This window comes from Lygodium microphyllum, chromosome 14, assembly GCF_053477565.2.
Source record: "Lygodium microphyllum isolate KBCC chromosome 14, Lygodium_microphyllum_v1.1.10, whole genome shotgun sequence".
Lineage (NCBI taxonomy): Eukaryota > Viridiplantae > Streptophyta > Polypodiopsida > Schizaeales > Lygodiaceae > Lygodium > Lygodium microphyllum.
In genome coordinates, this window is record NC_141148.1 from 6,725,025 (window position 1) to 6,732,938 (window position 7,914).

Consider the following 7,914-nt stretch of genomic DNA (forward strand, 5'->3'; position numbering starts at 1 on the left):
TCTTTTGAAAGGAATGTGTTTTGCACAAGAATCTAAACATGACTTTATATTCTTTAAGATTGACTTCGACAAAGACTAGAGTGGAACTTCATCTTTCAATCACTTAATGACATGGGTTACTTCCTGAACTTGCTCATTAGCCATTACCACCATTGTATATTTTCTTTGGGGTAGCAATAGAACAAAGAGGATCCCCAAGGTGGCATGGAGCACATGCATCCTCCCTAAACAACAAAGGAGGATTGGGTCTCCCTAACTTATCCAAACTAGCAAACAAAATGGTAGCTACGTGGATTGCACAAAGCATAATTCACCCTAATGAGGACTAGGCAGTTCTAGTGCATAGACATGTTGATCACTTCTCAATTAAAAGCTTTCCCAAATGGAAACACCTCTCAATCCCGGTAGTTGCCTTTTCTCAAGTGGAAGTCCATTTTGGGAAAGGGCCACCCTTGGCCAAGAACCTATGGTTGTCATGATTGAAATACAAGGACAACCTCAAACTAAATGACAAACCAAGCATTATACTCACATGCATAGCCTTTGACTCTATTTAGTTTAGTATCTGTGGTCCACCCCTCATCACCTCTTGAAAGATGGCTGGAAACTCTACAAGAAGGGTCTCCAGGTCTGGGAGGATTTATGAGACTTTAAAATCATTCATGACTCAACCCTAGCAAATCTAGCATAAATTTAACCATAAGAGATCAAAACCCCACCTTTTCCTCGATAGGATTAATCTTTGGAACCCCAACATCACCAAATCTATCTAACTTAAACTTCCTTTCAACCACCAATCTTTCCAATGGGACAACAGATCACCCATCCTTCCCCCTCCGAACCTCCCGTCCCCTTCCCACAAACTCATTAACAATTTGAACAAGAAATGGCATCTTAATCGAGCTCGTCTTCAATGGAAATACAAATTTGACAATATATGGTCCAAACACATCCCAACTAAGCAATCGACCCCACTATGGCTCATCCTTCATCGAGGAATTTGGATAGGAGAAAGAGCTTTCAAATTTGGGAAATTTGATGGTAAATATCCTAGATGTAAATTTGAATTGGAACCTATAGCTCATCTATTTCTACTATGTAGGTACAATATAAAAGCCCTCTCCTTTTTGTAGGGTATTACACCCCCAACCGATTTCCTAAAAAGAATTCCAGCTAGGGATTCCCTACTAACATTTGGAACTTTGTTAGAGCTCACATTCTCTGGTTCATATGGTGTCAACGAAATGCTGCATAGTTTAAAGGGTTCTTTTGCCCTAATATTCACCACCTAAAAATCGAATTTTTCGTTGCAAGTTGGAGTGAAACATCAAGAGCTCATCATTCAATTAGAACAACAAATTAAGCGTGGCATGAAGCAACAAGAGAAGCTAGATGCCACCAAGAAAGCCAAGCTTGATGCCCCCAATGCACACAAGAGCTTGGTACCATTTGGGACACTATTTGGGAGGCAGCTAGATGGTATTAGAACGGAGAATGGTCGATCAACTTGCGTGGGACCATAGTCTGATCTCTCCTCTCCGTAATGACTCTCTATCTCTCTCTCTCTCTCTCTCTCTCTCTCTCCCATAAATCGATCTAGGGGACAACACAAAGAGGCGGTTCACCTACAAGTTCTCACAGCATTTTTTAGGGCTTGGACTTGCTTGCTTTTCTGGAGAAAGCCTGATTATTACTTCTACTTGTGAAGGAAGGAAGGATCGAAGAAAAGCGCACAGGCAGCGGGCTCTCAAGTTATCCGTCGAGCTCTTCTTTGTTAGCACTCCTTTGAGGTGTGTTGATAAGACGTAGCAACGTCTTTTCGCATTTGCTTGAGACGAATTGGGGGCAATCAATTTCCCGGCCATGTTTTTCTGCGTTTATTTGAGATGAATTTCTGGATTCGAGATATGGCAAATTTTCGAGTAACAAGTTCTCTTTCTGCGTTTTGTCCAAGATGAAATTTGTATTACTTGAGATGAATTTGTTGATTGATATAGAGCGATTCATTTTACAGAGTAGCGATTGCTGTCTGCATTTTTTTTAGATGAATATGTTGATCGGCATAAGGCAATAGCCGGAGTAGCTCCTCTTACTGCCTTTGTTTGAGATATATTTGTTGATTGAGATGGGGCAATTTTCAGAGTAACAACGCCTCTGTGCATTTGTTTGACATGAATTTGTTATTGGCATGGGGTAGCTTCCAGTTGTGAGCTATGTTAAGACAAAATAAAGTCTGTGCAGAGGAGGATGATGTCGCTGTTTTTGAATGTCCAGGAGAGAGCAATTGTTGTTCGTTTGCTGAGACGATTGTGCAGGAGAACTGGCAATCACAAGTAGCCAGCTAGCCACCTCCTGTGATTGTAGTTGATTTGGTCTACTCTGGTGGAAATAAATATGGAGCAACAGACATCGCAATCAGTAATGAAGCCTTCTGCCAGCCCACAGTCTCAATTGCAGTATGCTATGGCGCATGGGCAGCCAGCCTTCCAATCGCCAGTAGGGCAGCCGCCTGGAGGTATGCCATCTGGGGGTTATCCAACGACCCAGATCCCCATGGCACAAGCAATGGCATACCCCCACCGCCACCACCAGCTCCAACTATTTTGGAAGAATCAGATGCAAGAGATAGAGCGTGTAACTGACTTTAAGAACCACCAACTTCCATTGGCACGGATCAAAAAGATCATGAAGGCAGATGAAGATGTGAGGATGATCTCTGCAGAAGCTCCTGTTGTTTTTGCCAAAGCATGTGAAATGTTTATCTTAGAACTCACCCTCAGGTCCTGGATTAACACTGAGGAGAACAAGCGTCGTACATTACAGAAAAATGACATTGGGGCTGCTATTTCATGCACTGATATTTATGATTTTTTGGTGGATATCGTTCCTAGGGATGAACTGAAAGATGAGGGAACTGGCATGGCTTTGCCAAATCTTCCTGTTGGTGCTCCGGCAGATGCGTTCCCTTACAGTGGGATGTACTACATGCCTCCATCTTCTGCTGCACCAACTGCAGGTGCACCAGGTATGATTGCTGCTCCAGGGATAACTGTTGGAAGACCAGCCATGACTGTTGACTCGACCATGTATGCATCCCAACAGCTACCAGCCATGTCCTATATGGCTCACCAGCCAGCTCAGCAATTGTTGATGCAGCAGCAGCAGCAGCTACTTTCAGATACTTCCTCAGGCGGCGCATTAGACAATTCACAAGCTAAAGATGGAGAATCTTGAAGTGATTACTGTTATTCTAGTGACATTTTCGGTGTGGATATTTGAGAATATTTGTTGTTAAAGTATTTGTGATACCTCAGTAATAGTAGTACATACACCACTCACAACTTTCATGTGACTCTACAAGTATACTTAAGGATCTTTGCAGTTTGTCGTTGATGTGCCATTATTCGGAGTGCAGCTTGAAAAAATGGGACACAGGTTGGGAAGGGGAAAAGGTTAAGCTCAACTGTTCAGACCTAGGTCGGGGGCTGGAGATCTTCAAGGAAGCTTCCTGATTGTAGTGTTTCTTTCTAGAGCGCTACCTCACTTGGCTGGTTCATGTTTATTATATGATTCCTGAACAGGCTGTAGATCTAACATATGAAAGTTTTGTTCATGGAAAAGCCCAGTTGATCACCTCCTCTAGTTGGACAGATAATTCCATTTCAGGCTTGCATCATAGAGGTGAACTCCTGGTAACACATGCTTGCATTTTTGACCAAGCTGGCAATGATGTCTCTTAATCTTGGAAGTGTTTGGATTATTGGTTCCTAACATGAACAGAGCAGTAGTGAAGCTTTGAGCTTTAAGGATCGTAGCTCCTAAAATACCATGAAACACCATGAAGCTTGTTAAATGGTGTATGAGGTTGCTTAGTTATTTGGTGGCAGGGTAGGCTTAGGGTGAGATCCTTTACAATTGATTGCTAACAAGGTTTTGGGTCTCTGCGTGTGTGTAGTGTAGTCATTTGAATTGGGGGATCAGATGACTTTTTACATTTTTATAGTGGCACAATTTGGTAGATGGTTGTTGATGCTAGGGCTAAGATCCTTTTGCTACTAAAGCTCATGGTGGGTGATTTTTTTGTGGGATCCATATGAGGCATTTGCATGCATTGAGGATGCTTTGAGTTTTCTATAAAGCCTTATTTGAGTGTCCATTGCAAAGATCTACAAGCAAGCAATGTTTCATTTACTTTTTATGACCATGATTTGTTGCACCCTTTGTGGTTGTGGTTTTCTTCATCTTGAAAGAAAGGCTTGTAATGTTGCATTAGCTTGCCAATATGTTCATATTTAAGCTTGTAATGTTGCATTAGCTTTGCCAATATGTTCATATTTAAGCTTCTCTTTTGATTTTGAAAGAAAGGCTTGTAATGTTGCATTAGCTTTGCCAATATGTTCATATTTAATCTTCTCTTTTGAGTTTGTTGGCAACAAATTCAATTTTTTGTTGCAAGACAATCATGATTGGATTCTTGTTATCTAGGATTTAAATAATGTCACTTTAATAAACATTGGCAATTGTAATTACACACTGTGATTTTGATGTCTATTGATATGGAGCAAAGTTGAGATGAGTCCATATTAAGATGGTGGATTGACAATAAATAGAACAATGGAGAGCTTGTTAGGCCCAATGTTTTAGGTCGATTACACCTAGTGTTGGACATCCACTTTGCAAGTTAATGAATTGAAGTGTTCACTGAGGTTGGGTGTTCACTCTCCTTTACACATTGGAGAAAATATAACTTGTGTACCTACTTGATTGGTAACTCCCTTCTTTGGTTGCTCTTCCTTGCCATCATGTGACATAGTGATGGATAAGGTTACACGTTTTGCATTTGTAGCCAAATATGAAAATGATAGGTTTATTATTACTATTATTATTATTATTTTGCTTTTGCAAAGTGTATCATTTTGGTGTCCAAGGGTATTGTATACATGCTTAGGTCCATTTTTCAAAAGATGCATGCATACACCTAGGGCAAGGGTTGGGTATCTATCACCAACAAGAGTGTTGTCATCGATTGTGTTACTAAAAATATGCCATTTTCTAGCTTTAGCATTGGTTTTATCAAGCAACACTTTGGGCAAGGTTCCTTGCGCTTTATTCTAGATTGTCCTTAGGAAAAGTGGTGCAACAAATTGTCTCATTTATTAAATTTATTTGTCCATGATATGGAAACTTCACTTAGGAGTATGTCATTCTCTAGCTTTAATGTTGGTTTTATCAATGAACATTTTTTTGCTAAGGATCCTTACTCTTTGTTGTAGATTGTTCCTTCGGATAGTACTTGAAAATAATGTGATTTGTTGGGTCATTTATTACTTTCGTTTGTCCATGATATGGGCATTTCACTTGGGCGATGTGATCTTGTGCCCTACATTGGTTGCACTCCTCTCTCTATTGACTAATTATTATGGTTCTTAGTGTACATCAATACTTGGGGCCTTTGGCACACATTAATATTGGTTTAAGCAATAGTAGTTTTTTTCTAGATACAAGCATGCTTGCTAAGCACCTACTCTTTGTGATACACTACTTGGCTTTGTCTATTGGGTTTATCTTTGGTCCAAGGCAGTCCTTGTATGTTGCATTATTTGGCTTTGCGACATCACTTCTTAGCTTTGGCTATTGGGTTTATGGGTCTTTCTTTAGTCAGAAGTAGTCCTTATATATGTTGCATCAGTCATTGTATGTTAGTAGGGAATTCAATGGGCTATTTAAGTTTGATATGTGTTGTACTCTAAACTAGGTGTGATGACTCCTCAAGTTTAAAGTTTAACATTCATTTGCACCATTTTGACTTTTGGAATTGTATTATCTTATTGCATTAGTTTAGTGGCATGCAAGTTTGGTTTTTAACAAGTGATGGTGTTTGTGTACTGGAATCAAGATGTTTGAAAAAATGATTTTGATCTCATCAAAAGGTATGTAACTAATGTTAGCTAAGCTTTTCTTTAACATGTTGTAAGATATTGAATATTAGGTTATTTATATGCAACAACAAATGTTATATATTGGATACTCACTAAACAAAGTGGTAGATGGAATTAGGCCCTATTAAGGTAGAAGTCTTTCAACTATCCTACTCTCAAACCATTTGGATCTTTTGCAAAATGGAAGAAAACCCAAATGTTGATAAAGGATAATGTGCAACCAATTTTGGGCAAAAAGTTAAAAGATTATGAATGGAAACTATCATAGATGGAAAGTAGGTGGGTTCGTGTATTGCTCACTTCTTTGGAAGTTGTAAAAATACAAGCCTAATCGCACTTAAATGTTACCAAAAAGGCATGCAAAAGAAATAATCAAAACACATGTAATTCATCACTATTGTCTCCAAATTTAGAGGGAGTGCAAATTCAACTCTTGTTTGGGCAGCAATGAGGTGCCACGAATGTGATAGGTACTAGGACTAGATTTTTTATTCTCTAGGTGCATCATTATTATTAAAAGCCATTATTATTACTAAAAGTGTTGAATTTTTTTTAAATATATTCTTTATTTTCTTTTGACATATATACTTATAGAACCCGGCTAGTAAGTTTTAGATTTTTTTTTTTTTTTTTGGACTTGTACATAGTTCTTTCATAAGAAATTAGAGCTCATAACTTTGTGCCACTTAAACATTAGTCTGTGACAAAACTCAAAGATCCTCAAGTTCACAAATAATTCATAATTTTTCTTGGTAAGTACAATCCACCTCAAGGATCATGACCAACATGCTGCATCATACACACCAAATATTATTAAGGAGCATGTCATGTCTTGTTTCCCATCACAATTACAAGTCTAGCATAATGGGTTTGAGTAGTCTCACTATGTCGCTTGGTTTTAGTAACCCTTTGAAGTTTATAACATTTTACTCCTTTTTAAATTAATGGTTACTTCATGAATAAGTATGCATCTCAAATTTCTAATTGATTTGGCACTATAAATGTGGTGGGATTTGATGGTTCTTTTGTCTATTTGTATCATAGAAATATGAGCCTCGTACTTCTTTCATTAAGTTTCAAACTTGAAAGAATATATCTATTGTGCTATAATCTCTATCTTTACTTCCTTATAACAAGTTGGAGATAGAGAACAAGATAGGTGATTACATGGGCTTGCTTATTGCACAAATCAAAGATCTCAAAGAGCAATTAGTCAACATTCATGAGTATATTTCAGATATATTTCTTGTTTTTGCAGTATTGGTGGATTGCTAGATTCATGTTTAAAAGTTTTGTTACGATATTTTAGTAGTGATGTATGTGAGCACACTTAGGGTTGCGAGTGTACTTTTTTCTCACTAGTTCTTTTCCCCTTGGCATTGTATATCTGTCTATTCACTCTAGGGTGTACTTAGTCTTGTAATCTACTACTTTCATACCGCTCAATATACTTTGTGTTGCATGCTCTAGAGCTTCTTCTCCAAGCTATGCATGTACATTCTTGCATTTAGAGTTTTGCAAATACTCATCGTTTGATGACGTAAGGAAATCCCAATGCTTTGTCATTTGATGTGTTGATTTCTATTTTACTACATGAAGAACAATCTTGATAAAATAGATCCTTTATGCGTGTTGCAAATTGAGCTTTTGTGATTAGTCAAAAAAGTAAAGGAAAACTCACTTTTTTTTGCTCTAGTAAGCAAAAATTTGCAAATATTACATAAACAAAGAAGGTTGATAAGGAATAAAATGAAAATTTTTGTAAAAGCTATTAAAGGTATTATAAGGTGAGAGATTATTTCATTAAGGATTGTCCTGGATTGACTACAAAGAGGCTCAGAAGAAAGAGACTAGTATAGTTGTTGCAGCTGCCTCTCCTTCTACTTCAAAATTTGTAAAGGTTATGCAAGATGAAAAGTGCACATTTAGTGTGTACAACGTAATTATTATCCTTTTCTACATAATCATTCCATAT

At 38.0% G+C, this 7,914-nt stretch overlaps 1 pseudogene across 1 annotated transcript; it reads left to right on the top strand.

The window, feature by feature from the left end:
• Positions 1-1,513: 1,513 nt before the first annotated feature.
• LOC148025286 (nuclear transcription factor Y subunit C-3 pseudogene) lies at positions 1,514-3,345 on the top strand (annotated as a pseudogene). Its single transcript, XR_015693038.1, has 2 exons — positions 1,514-1,790; positions 2,275-3,345. The product of XR_015693038.1 is annotated as a nuclear transcription factor Y subunit C-3 pseudogene (transcript).
• Positions 3,346-7,914: the final 4,569 nt, after the last annotated feature.